At 35.4% G+C, this 13,873-nt stretch overlaps 1 protein-coding gene across 4 annotated transcripts in view; it reads left to right on the forward strand.

Annotated features, from left to right (window-relative positions):
* Positions 1–13,873, forward strand: part of PCDH9 (protocadherin 9) — a 665,972-nt gene that overhangs the window by 606,059 nt on the left and 46,040 nt on the right. The gene's annotated exons all lie outside the window — the stretch shown is intronic.

Below are 13,873 nucleotides of genomic sequence, written 5' to 3' on the forward strand. Positions count from 1 at the left end.
TCTGCAGTAGGTAATAAACTCTCCAGTAAGTCATCATCTCTTTGGAGGAAATTGTGTATTCAGAATGGAAATGAACCTGCTTGCAAAGCTTGAGTGCATACTGGGATAGGAAGATTTGAGGTGAAGAAACACTATTTTTCTGTTATGTAGAAAGCTAGCTGGCATCATTAGAGTCTTCAAATATGACACTGACAATTGAGATGAGCATCTGGTAGCATTTGATAATGGTCTACCACTGGAAATAAGGTAATAAATTTCCCCATAATGGTTAGCTGCCAACAGTGCTCATTTATGAGTGAAACAAGATGACCATTTATTTTCCCAGTTGGGCAATGTTGCAGATTTGTGTCCTGCTCCTTTTGGTGAAGATCTGAAAGAACTATTAAAGATATATTATTGCATACTAAGTGCATTGCTTTCAAATGCTCTGTGTGACAATTCCTTGTTGTAATTATGTTTTAATGTCGAGCACTTTGCAGATATATTCATGTAGGAATATATCTGAATGTGCAGAATCCAGCTCTTTCCTCCTTACTATAAATACATGCTTTCTGCATTCAAAGAGTAAAAGCATAAATTTTCTCTTGTAGGCTGGAGGAAATCTGTGAATTGTGCTATTTTAACAATGCAAAAATCAGCTTAAAGCTGATTCATATGAACTTAAAACAGCCTTTGTTTCTGCCACCTCTGAAATAGAAAGTGCTCTGGGGCCTGGATTCATAACCAAGCTTATTCAAGGGAATTTTTCATACTTGCTGAAATATGCACACTTAGGAAGTATTCTTAATTATGAACCCAGTGCTGGTTTTTTGTTTTGCTTTCATCAGCTGTGGTGTGTTTCTGGGTGTAGCAGAAATTCTGTGCTGTTTGGGTAAATGTCTAATGTTAGTCTAGGCTGGGATCTTGTGCCTTTAGACTTCTTGTATAACTGATGGAGAATACAGGCACACTTCTACACTGCAGCAGTAGCTGGGTTAGCACTCAGCCTCCTTGTGTTGTCATAAGATTATGACAGCTTTGTTAAAAGCTTTCTCCTCTTGCCTCATTGCTAGTGTGTTGAGAGGAGAAGCTAGGTAACTCCAGTTCTCTGTAAAAACATCTGTGCTGAAGTGCCAGCCAGGACTGAGACAGTGTGTCAGAAAAGACTAGCAAGTAGAGCCTGTTTGTCAGTGTAGTAGTCTTGATTTGATGATTTAGAAGATCACTTCTGCTGTGTTTTCTTGTTAAGATGCTGAGCAGACGTCTGGGGACGTTTTATGCTCGCTGAGAGTGTAACATACTTTGCTGAACAAAGTTACAGTGTATGCTGCTCCTGCTTTTTCAGTTAAAAGCATCTTTTTTTTCAAGCCTTTGTACGTGGGGAGGGTGAAGGGTGAAGGACAGTAAGCTTGTTCATGATAAATGAGTTGCTGCAGCAAAAGGCATTGTATTGCTTACGATGTGTACTTGTCCTTAAGGAGAAATACAGTTGTAACAGCATTTCAGTTTCTGCATTACATGCATTTAAGTGCCTGTCCACTAAGGACGCCTTCTTCCACTGATTCAAGTAGGAAAGTTGGCATACTATTCCCCAGTGCACTAAACTCTATGTTGACTTCTATTAAATGCTGCCAGACAGGCAGAACAATATTTGAAACAAGACTGTTTGAACTGAAATGTAATTGGACTCATTTAAAGTCTTATTACAATGAAATCTGACTTCCTCCTTGTAATTTGACTTGTAGAAACCTCTCAAAAAACATTACCTTTTGCCACAGGCTGTAAATTTAAATTCTGCACTAGGTAAGCATAATGAGAAAAGAAAGTTCTGACATGGCTGGAGATCATATCAGGTCTGGCTTGATTAATTATTTCCACACGATCAATCAGCACCTTATTTAGATAACTGGAGGCACTCACTAGTTAATTTGTGAGAGTAGAACAATGAGGGCAAGCATTTATATGGTCAGTCAATACTCCAATTAGTGTTAGAAAGTCAAATGCAGGCTGGAAAATAGCTAGTAGAAGAAAAGGGACTGAAATAACATAGCAACTTCTCTGGTTTTAGATAGACTTTCTCTGATTACACTGCAGTGACTCTACTCACCCTCTCCAAAAGTATTTGCCTAATCTTTCTAATCATCTGCTTCATTAAATATATATATATATAAATTTCTATAAACTTTTAAAGCTAACTAGAATGAATACCAACAGTGCATTCATATAACAACCCTCAAATTTGCAGCTGTATATCTACTCATTCATCTTCTACCTTAACAAGACTTGCTTTCATTGCAAAAGAGACACTAGTTCTAGGAAGTAAAAAACTGCAGAATATTGCAAGGCAGAAGTCATAGAAAGAATTAATTGCTGTTCAATTACCAATGTACTGCCTGCTGCAGGGATTAATTTGCCTGAAATATGTGGTGGCCAAATCTGAAAACTAACTCCTGCATTCAGAATAAATTCTCAGGCCACAATGTCAAGGGATAACCTTGCAGAGGTTTATGACAAACATTCTCCAAAACTGCATTGCTGTTGCTCCCCCATAGCATCTAAACACTAGCAAATGCCTATATGTGAGAAAAAGAAAAATAATCATTTTAGATAACATTATATTTCTCCACCTTCTGCTTGAAAAAGGAAAGAAGCCAAATTCACAATCTGACATTTCAGTTAAACCATTTTTATCAACATAAGACTGATTTTAACAGAATCTTCTGTGTGAAAAAAAAAAGTTTCGAAAATTAGCAACATTTTTAAAAGAAAAAATTTGAAATTTTAAAATATTTAAACATGCATAGTATCAGTTAACCAGCTCATTACATCATAAAAGTATTTATGAAGTAACTTTATTATGGGGTTATTTATGATATTAAGGAAGAAATTTTGGAAGGAGAATTTTGGCTTTATGTCTGATGAAAGAAAAAGGCAGCCTTTTTGCACACACATTTGGTGAAAATATCATTACTTTTCTTAGATTTTTTTTTGAAGTTAGAGGACTTACATATTCTATTACTTTTGTATTTGGTATCTCTTTTTATCCTTAAAAATCATAATTTCTCCATAACATCAATAGGTTAACTTAGATGAGAAGCCATCACAAAAATCACTAGCACAGCTGTAACTGTTAGGTTCTGCACAAACATAAGTACAAGGATCATATGGGGGGAAAAAAAAAGTGTTGTCTCAAAAGCCCTGTTATTCAATGAAAAGTGAATCTGAGGTACCTCATTGTTACATTATTGACTTGACTTCCACAGCAATGACTTTTGTAACTGTGTGATCCTGATTTTGCCAGCCTTTCAGGGAGAAAAAATATTTACCTTAAAGTATACATGCAAACATATAAACAAAAATATTTGTATACTTCACTACTGTGGAAAATAAATTGGTTTATTACTTGCTCAGTACCGCTGTCCAGTAGAAGTTCTCTCAGTTTCTTGGAAGATTTTTGAAACAGTTTCTAAATAAAATCTTCTGCAAGCTGCATGTAGGTGATCAAAAATATGATCTAGTTTACAAATCCTTAATCTTGTATGACCTTATTGGGCATAAGTTAAGTAGGTGATAGGTGGGAATTATTTTGATATTTTTATGTAATTATGGTAAATTCTAAGTGCAACAAATGTGGCAAGAAATATTTACTCTGCTCACTTAGGTTAAACCAAATCAAAGTGGTTTATTGATTTTTGAATTCTGTGTAATTAATAGGCCAGTTGGATAAACTACATATTTTGTTGCTGCTGGAGATGAATAGGTCACACCGACACAGCTCGAGGTGTGATGAAAGGAAGAGCAAGCTTTATTTCTTCTCTCAGAATTTATAGGTTTTTGACCACAGCCAGGGATTGGATGGTCAGGATAACACCTTCCCAACCGCACTGGCTGTGAGAGATGTCCATCAAGAGACGTGTAACAGAAGGGATGTATACATATCTATGTTTATAGTTACTGTCTTGGGAAAGTTCTTTAGAAACTATGTCAACAAGCTCCAAAGCTGAGTTTTCAGGGTGACAATATTTGGCATCAATTCCAGCAATACAACAGATAAAGCATGATACTGTACACGTACAAAGTGTGAATTTACCCCTACCCATCTCTAAGTGCCCTCCAGGAGCCTCTAATGGGACACACACAACCATGTGCTTATGTGCACATGCAAACCTGTGTCTCCTGGGGTTGCAAGTGCGCTGGCCTTGTGTGTGACCTGCACCTGTGCCTCTCTCTACACCGCATGGTGGCAAAAGGTCCACTGGGCTCACACAGGTGGCCCAAGGTGAGGCCCCCAGCATGTGGCCACCTTGTTGTGCCATACGCCAGCTGGAGTGCAGCTGCCTCTGCTGTCAAATGAGGCAGAGACCCCATTAGACCCAGAAGGAGGGCAGGACAGTGGTGAGGTGAGTTGAGGCAGTGTCCCGCTGGAGGTGGAGTGCTGCTTTGTTACTTCTCTGTTGCAAAATGTCTCCCACATCACAATATGTTGTGCCTTTTTATTCTTCCAGTCACAATGATTTCTTTCTCATAAATCCTGTATAATTATCTGATCATTGTTTAATCTAAGTGATGGCAATTTCATGCAAAACTTGTCGTTGGTAATTTCTTCTTTAGGGGTCTCTGATTTGGGGCAATATTGTCTCAGAATAGTATATTCCATTTACACACACTGTTAAAACTCATTCTCCAATACAGTGCTATAATCTGTTGTTAGCCCGAGCATGTTAAAAAGAGGAATCTTTGCAGATTCCTCTATGGCAAATCATCTAACAAGGTTTAAAGGATAAGAGCTTCCAAAGAAAGCAAAGGAAACTTAAGGAAGGGAATGTGTTAATCAATGGATTTGGTCCTATACCTTAATACTGACTATCTTTGGATGGCTGTACCTTGAGAAAGAAGCATATGAAAGAGAATTTAGTTAAGATTCCTCTGACAAAGTAAGCAATTTTTTATAAGATAAAATATAGTTAAAGGAGTATGGCAAAATAAGAAAAGGTGATTTTGTTATATACTGCGTATCATCTGTATCCTTTCCAGCCTGATTCTTTTCCAGCAACTCCTGCAAGAACTGTAGAAGTGGTAATGTAATGCCCTTTACACATGGCTGTATGCCAAGCCATAGGATTTTGTTATAATTCTCCTTTCCTACACCTCTTACCATATTGAATTCGTCCTTGAAATGGACAACATCATCAAGAGTGAAGACTTAATTATAGCCACTTAGAGACAATTTAAGAACTGTTGTTTAATTTACTGCAATTTTAAAGTGGAAGCTCAATGGTAGTTTGGAACTTCAGCAGTTTTAAAACACTGACACATAAGACACTTAGTCAAAGGTTTGTGTAGCACAAATTCATTCTCAAGGAGAAGTGAAAGCAGTAAGGGCTTTCAGACTAAATTTTTTTAAAGCACCAGTGTATATACTGAGGAGTAATCTGACCATATCTTTTCAATTTAATGGTGTACTGTTTAGGATAAATTTGGGAGAAAATCTTAGAATGGGGTCCCTCTAGAAAGTAGATTCAAGTGGCCCCTCCCCCTACTGGAAATGCCATATAAACCATAAAGCATTTGTTTCTATTCAAAATGCATAGGCATGAGGTTTTTGATAGATTTCTTTTTTATATCTGGCAGTATCTAATTTAATCTTATTACTTTAGAGTCTGTAATTCTGGGCTCTCTTTTCTAGTCCCTATACATGTGAATTTGAAAATACATATCATCTGCCATATTCCAGAAAACATGGTAAACTCATAACTCTGTTTGCCTATGACAATTTTATATCCAGATTGAAGAGGATTATGTTAGTGTGGTTATTTTTAAAGACTGTTGTTTTTGTCATTATTTTTCTCTTTATAAGGAGATCCTGCTGGGAAGTTAGATATAATAAGGGATTTTGATTACTTGTTCAGTAACTCAGATATATTGCAAGTTCTCCATTTCCCTTTAAATACAAAGAGTAGGGTGGGAATGTACATGTTCCTCAAAACAGGGTAAGATTTCAAGACTGCAGTTGGGTAAGGATGTGTTTATCCATTTGAAATTAGTGAATAATCTTTGGCAGTTTTAGGAACATTGTCCCTATTAATGGATGATTTCATTACAGTGTAATAAAATAAAATCAAATCCCTGTGGATTGGAAATGAAGAGTTGAATTTTAATTGACACACACGGTGCCTTCTGTAGGCAAGATTTGGCTGGTAATTGTGCTTAAATTTTTTTTGTCATATTTCATATTAATTTCTCATTCAGTCATTTTTTCCTACAAAGAAAAAGAATACAATTCTATTTAGAAGAAACACATTTTTTTAACAGCTGACCTTGCATTAGATAGTTGGTTTCTATAAGCGAACGTTGTCTAGTAGCAGACCAGCACTGGAATGGCCTCCCCTGCCTTCCTGAAAGCTTCTGTGTGGGTGTGCCGGATAGGAAAGTAGGTAAAATCAGATCCTGAGGCTCATGAAGGAAATGTTATAATGCAGATTACAGAATTTTTCCAGTTGGTTTATTTGTTTCAGTATATTTTTTATAACACTGCACTAGGACACTGCACTATCTCTGGGTTAAAAGGCTAGATTCAGCCTGGAAATGAAAAAGGTTGGGGAGTATGGACCTCTTTTCATGCTTTACCTCAGATTAGTGGTGAGCCTAGTACATATCTGAAAGACAGAAAAGCATATTTCACGGCTTACATTGCATTTTAGCTTCTCTATAATTTTCTGCAATTGACATACTGAGATCCTGAACAACACTACTTGTTGGAGTAATTCAGAGGAAGAGGAGTTCTGTAGTATGAACATGTGCTACCTCTGTATCTGGGGAGATGGGGGTGAATGGGGAACAAAATGTTGTTATCCTTCAGTTAAGTTGCTGCCCCTGCCCTGCTTAGCATAATGGTGACATATAATAAAGTTTAAATAAAGTTGCTGGCTGGTATTTTAAGTTTTTCATGATCTACTTTATATTTGGCTGGTGAGAGTGCTCAGAGAACCTTTGCAAATGTTCCTTAATGGCACCTACAAGAAAGTAATAGCTATACACATAACGTTGTTATGAAAACTAAAATAGTCCTCAAACATACTATTTTCTCCCTTTTACTTGGAAACCATCTTTCAGCAACAATACTAACTATAAAAAAGTGTTTTATTTTAAAGGATGTTGAAGAAAATCACCATTTCCCCTACCAATGAATGTATTTTTTCTCTTGTGTATAAATACACACAACTCTCATAATCCTCAATGCTCTCAATTATTTTTAGCTTTGACTTAATATTAATATATTAACTGGTGAATATTATCAGTTTCAATGTATTTCAATACATCTTTTCTTTCTGAATATCAGTTCATAACAGTTTATGCATATAATTAAAATTAATTTTAATCTCTGCTTTAGCCCATGTTTAATGGGCTTCTACAGTATACTCAATCTGTTTACACAAGAAAAATATTTTTTCATTTCATGTAGAAAGGGATGAAAGTCAACAAATTCTGAAGAAGTTCAAAAATATGGGATTTTAAGATAAAATGTTAGATTATTTAAACTATTTCTTAGCAAGATTCTGAAGCATGCAAACACATAACCCAGTGTTAACTACATGACAGTTCTCAAATATAAAATTTTCTTTTTTCCCCCCAATCTTTTCCATTTCTGCAGAATCTACATACTTTTCATTTTTTTTTCTTTTTCTTCCCCTACCCCAAAAAGAAAATAACAGAATTGCAAATTTTATTTCTCAAAATAAGACTTGGAGTTAGTTAATTGCACATCATTGTGCCTTTAAAATTATTTTTCATTTTTCTTCTGCTTTGCCCTGGGGTGTTTTTACATAAAAGTTCTGTTTATGAACAAATTAGTTGTCATTCATTACTTCTTTGTTGCCAAGTTATCTTTCAATGCTGGAAACCTAAGCACCTACATGATCAAATTTCTCTAATTCAGAAGCTGTATCATAAACAGTTTTAGTACACACTAAAATATGTGGAAGCAGTACTTTGTTGTTGGCAAGGTCTTTTTGTCATCTATAAAGAACTTAAAAATTACAACTGAACAGTCAGCCTCTCTTTACAAGAGTAAATTTTCTTTTAATAGCTAAAAAATTGCAGATTTCCTTTCAAGTGTAAGTTATGAAGAAAACTGGGACCCTGCTGCATTATCCCTGTGTATGCACATCTGATAAAGTGAAATGTCTTCTCCCTTAAACTAATTTGGTACATGAGAATAAACTGTTTGCTATTTTCACTACATAATCCTGAAGAGGACATGATAGCTTGTATGTGGTCATGATTGTTGTGTTATATTAAGAGTTGACCATGTATGTGGAAGCAAATTTAATTTTTTTTCTCATTTGTGTATAGTTACAGTGGTATCTTCTGAAGGTAACAACAGTAAGAGTCACTTGGATCACTTTGTGAAATATGTTTATGGATTTTCAAATACTCTTAATTTTTGACAAAGGATTACTTTTTTCATACCTAGGATGTCAAGACATGAGCACCTGGAGCCTGGACAGTTAAAAGTCCATCTACAAGTGATGTCACACCACTGGTGCATTTCACATGATAAATAATTTGTCTGCATGCATACTAGTAAGATTACTTTACTAAGCAAACGGTTTAAGATTATCTCTGCATATTTGGCAGTGATTATTTATAGACAGGAGAAGCATTTTCATGCTGAAGTTAGATGAGCAGAGGAATAAAACAAAGTCCCTGGAGGTCTCTGAAGTCTCCATCCCTAGAGGTTCTCCTGTCTGGAAAAAGCCCTGAGCAATCTTTGCTAATTTTAAGGGTGACACTACTTGGAGCACACAGGGGACCAGAGACCTCTGGAGATTCTCTACCAACTTTAACTCTTTGACTTCTCCATCTTTTGGGCAGAAGCTGTGTTGTGCCCAGGACCTGTTTCCTACCATGACTTAAATGTCCAGAGTAGTTCTGGTTACTGCAGGCAAAATAAATTTTAACTGCTAATATTAAAATATCCAATCAAAAGGGGATATTTGCCAGCTCAAGTACATTGTCAGTTGGGGGAACATCCAGGAGTGCCTCTCTAGCTCTGGAAGTCATTGTGTTCATACTCATGACCTCATTTTACTGCTTTCCAGCTAGCAGCTGCAGATTTGAGGGGGAAGCCTCAGGTAATATAATCACTTTGGTTGAACATGTGCTGTCCCATTTATTTTCTGGAAGTTAAAAGAGGTCAAAACAGAATTTTTGCATGTCCTATAGTACGGTTACAAGAGCACAACTTGGCCAAGGACTTGTTTCTATTCTTTATTCTATAAACAGAAATAAAATTTGCTTGAAGAATATTTTCTTTTTAATATTTGTATTTTTCTGTTTTGTAAAATACACAAAACATTTCTTTTTCAAGGAAAGGAATTAAATATTTATGTGGAAGCAGGTCTAGATTGTTTGGGGTTTTTTTTGTTGTTTTTTTTGGGAAAGCTAATGAGAGGAATGGGAATTTCCAGATTTGGACCGATTTGTCTGAAGATATATTTTTTTAAAAATTAAATATTCTGCTTATAATGCCATTCCACAAGTAATCAAGTTACTTTTCTTCTTTTTTAGCTTTGTGGCTTTATTATTTATATAGGGCCTTGTGATGGCATTTTACAATATTGAGTGTGTTGCTTTTATTAGATTTGTGTTCCTGACTTTTTCATCAACTTGGGTGTTTCCTTATAAATAAAATAGGGTTTCACAGTTGGTTGAAGCCTTAATAATGCTTTTTATTTGGTGCACAAATTCTCTCATAAATAGAAGTCTAAGAGATTTCTTTTTTAATAATTTGATTAAATTTGTACTTATATTTTACTTTGGACATGTCTGACAAGCCTATAGACTAGACTGTAAACACGGATATGTTAGGATATTTGTTGGTTTTGGTAATATTGCTGTCAATGTGGCACTTTATACCTTAGAGTGATTGCCTCTGAAACTCGAGGGGGGTTGTTGTTGTCTAAAAACAGCTTAGGATATCTTGAATTCAGAAACTCTTGATTTAAAGGCATATTTCTAAATTAAAGTTGATTATTTGAATTATGTAATCAATATAAAAATATGTAATATACTATCCAAAATATGCTGGTTTTTTCCTCTATGTAATTTAACAGACATTGAAAGGTCTTTTTTTTTTTTTTTTGCATTTTGTATTAAAGGCTTCAAGAATCTTTTCCTGATGGAATTCTCTAAAGAGCTATTGCTTCATAAGAAATGAAATCTGCTCAATGCTTCAGTCTTTCATATTAAGGTTTTATACTGTCATTCATAAACATGTCATTGAAATACTTTCCACATAACTTGACTATCAATAGCAAATCTCTAGTGACAACATAGGATATATTTATCCTGAATAATACAGCTCCAAGGAACATTTCCAGCCACTGGAACCAAATTGTCTATGTTAAATTGTTAGATTTGTCCCTTGTGTGGTTTTGGCCCAGACCAAGTAAGACTCTTCCAAGCAGCTCCTGGGCAAAGTCCAGCAGCCAGAACAGACCAGAGACCATCCCCAGAAGGCAATTCAGAAATGCTTCATCCTGATCTGATTGTTTTGGAGAGTAAAAGAGTTAATAACAGCAGCACAAGCTTTACATGCTGATGGTCTCAGTGCCAGAGAACAGTCCCAGGACATGTAAGTCATAGTCTTGGAGGCTTGTTCTCCCATCTTTCCTGTATCAAAAATGCCCCAGTGAAGACATTTTATTCCTCTATTTTTGTTTGTAATATGCTTTGCTTATTCTTTTGGAAGTCATTTGGCTACCATTTTCTTCACCATTTTATGGTCCATATTGAGCTTTGGGGACCCTTTTGTTCTAGAGATATGACAGCCAAGGTGTTTCACATTAAAAGGATTTGAGCCACTGATCACTATGCAAATTTAAGTCCTTAATGGAGTGTGGGAAGCCAGAACAAGTGAAACTTTGATGCTGTATATGGTAGTCATAGAACCACGTGGTAAAACATGGGAATAAAGCATAATACGTAGCATGTTTTATGTTTTAATACCACACTATGTAGTGGGTAATGCCAGGGAACATAGCTAATTTTTCATGTGCAAGTTAATTTTTCTTTTTCTGTCTTATTTTTTGAATGTATTTAGATTAATTGCAGCAGGACATGGATATTTGAGTTGTAGCAAAGTTACAACATAAAGGAAAGACAGAGGTTGCACACTGTTCAGATCTTAAAGCTGGGTGTAATTATATTGCTTCTTGGTGCTAGAAATGAGAGGAAAGGAGCACAGTATACTTACATCGGAACTCTATGAGTTACCAGATGTTACATGAATCAGAGACAAGTTATTCTTTTACTAGAGTATCTGAAAGAACTTTATAAAATATTATATTGCCAAAGTGTTGAATTACAACAATTTCAGTATTTCGTGTTTAAATCCATTTTCATTTAAACACGTAGTTTTGCACTCTACTGTCTCCTTCAGGCTTTCCAGCAAAGGGATTTCCATAATCTTTCCTATAAAGAGGAGCTAAAAATGTAGCCCAGAAACACATTTTGAATGAGTATTTCTATTTCTATGTAATTCAGCTTTCTTTAATATCTGACCACTTTTGCTTATACAGAGAGAAAGAATGTAATATCATTTACAGTTTTGTTCCCAGGAAGGTCCATTTTCAGTCTCCCTCCAGCAGCAATTACTTATAGAACTATTAATATTGCTTTGAAACAACTTCTGAAGCACTTGCAAGTGTCTGGAGAAAGAGGGAGTTTCATGCAATTTAATTTTTCTGAAAAACTGTAAGATTCTTTTGCTACCAATTACTGTATTTTTTTGCTATAAGTTTGCCATAAATTAGTCGTATGTGAAACTTGAGGAATGTAATATTAGATTAATGCAGACTATTTTCCAGATTTTTTTCCCCCTAGGTTTTGACAGAAATAGACAATCTCTTAGAAAGCCTTATTAATAGAGCCCTAATAATCTCCTAATTCCATGCATTTGCCTTAGGAGGACTCTCAGTACAGTTTTCATACACTGGTTTCTAAATCTTGTCCTGAAATGTGACTTATTTAGGTTTTTCTGTGTCATCTCATTTTATCTCACTGTCAGTACCAAGTAGCCCCTATTTCTCAGACCTCGGAAGGATCTACCATCTTTTTACCAAATGATTGGTTTTGGTAGCTGCTGTTTAAGTGTCTTTGGTCTGTGATAGATATTTGCATATTGATTACACTGTACCTGTTTATAAGACAGTACCTGAAAAGCGAACATGTTCAGACACATTTCCACATTTAGCCTAAAGCCCTTCAGAAGCCTTGCTGTGGTTACTGTATATTTTAGATATTTGCAGCCTCAAGTATATTCTGAGAGATGTTTATTTTTCAATCCATTCAATATGATGTGCATGCTGCTGTCTTTTGAATTTTTTTTAATTTTTTTTGTAGCTGAATAACATTTAAATACATACTAGGGAGTAAAAAGCACATATGCTTATGCCTGACGTTTTAAAGAACTACTTCCATGAACATTAAAAAGACATAATTGGAAACAGAAGTGCTCAGTGGTGGTATTAAAATGAGCATTCATATACACATAGTCCAAAAGTAATGTCTAATCTAAGACCACATAAAACAACTGGTTGTGATGAATAAAGACATGGTGAAGGAAGGATCAGCATGCCAAAGCAAACAACAGATGATGGATGCTACTTTCTATGCCTAGGACTTCACTGAAAGTGCTCAATTGTGACAGAGTAAAGTGAAATATAAAAATAAACCCAGAATAGCCAGCAGCAGTAACTGATTTGGAAAGAAGTTAGGAGAACAATTCAGTCGAGAATTCTTGAAAATATCTGCTACTAAATTCAGTGCTATACTCTCACTGATCTTATATAACACTACATTTTAAAATTTATCTATTGTCGCAGGTAGTTGTATATTGTGTGATATTGCCAGTAATATGTTGCAGGTAGTTTTTTGTTTTGTTTACCTCTTTTTTCTTTGCAAAGTTCTGCAAAAGGTTATGATGAGTTTCCAACAGGTTTTATTATCACTTTATAGGGTATTGAATTTTAAGTTCTTGTAAATAAGCAAGTTTTGAGAAGTAATTTTACAAATACCCAAGACCCTAAGCAGTGGAAATCAGTGCATCCAGATTTTGTAAAAAAATACCTGCTGGACTCAAAGGTACGAATTATTTCTAGTTAAATGTTGATATGTCGTAAATGCTTTGTGCAGCTTCAGTTACATTCTGCAGCAGGGGAAAATAGAAGTTCCTTTGCATGCTTTTTAAATTGTGTTTTAAGCATCAGGCAAAAGATCTCTACCTTCAAGTGAAATTTCAATGCTAGAGCAAATTTACTACTGGGGAAAAGCTTCTTCATTAGGTCACATATTTTTAGTGTTCCATGTAAAATGCTATTCATTGCCAGAGGAGATTTTGTGAAGAGAAATGGGAAAAAGAGCAAAAGGGTGAAAATAATTAGGAGATGCAGATTAGGAAGTGGTACAGTTAGGAATATATGTGATGATGAATGCATTATGGTATTTTAGGTGGGTTAATATCAGTGCTAACTTTGGAATGCAATGAAATGAGTGAATGTTTGGTACCTCCTTAGGAATATTTAGAAGTGAAAGTATTTGTTGATAGACAGAATGTTTTGTTTCTCTCTCTGTTACTCTTGCTGGATATTACTAATTTAAAATGGGCTCCTTCTCCATCCCATGGCTCAGTTTGTCTATAACCTTCTCAGTTTGGGTTTCTACTTCATTTGCTTCTGTGTCTGAGCATATGGGTGTCAGTAGGCATGATAGCAGCCTACTTTCTACTAGAAAGCTTAGCAGATAGTATATTTCAGTCTTTTACTGACCAGAATTTGCCAATCATATGTTGCAGAGAGAGATTACCTTGTTTGATGTCTAAGAACTTGGTATT

The sequence above is a fragment of the Parus major genome, chromosome 1, assembly GCF_001522545.3.
Source record: "Parus major isolate Abel chromosome 1, Parus_major1.1, whole genome shotgun sequence".
Taxonomy (NCBI): domain Eukaryota; kingdom Metazoa; phylum Chordata; class Aves; order Passeriformes; family Paridae; genus Parus; species Parus major.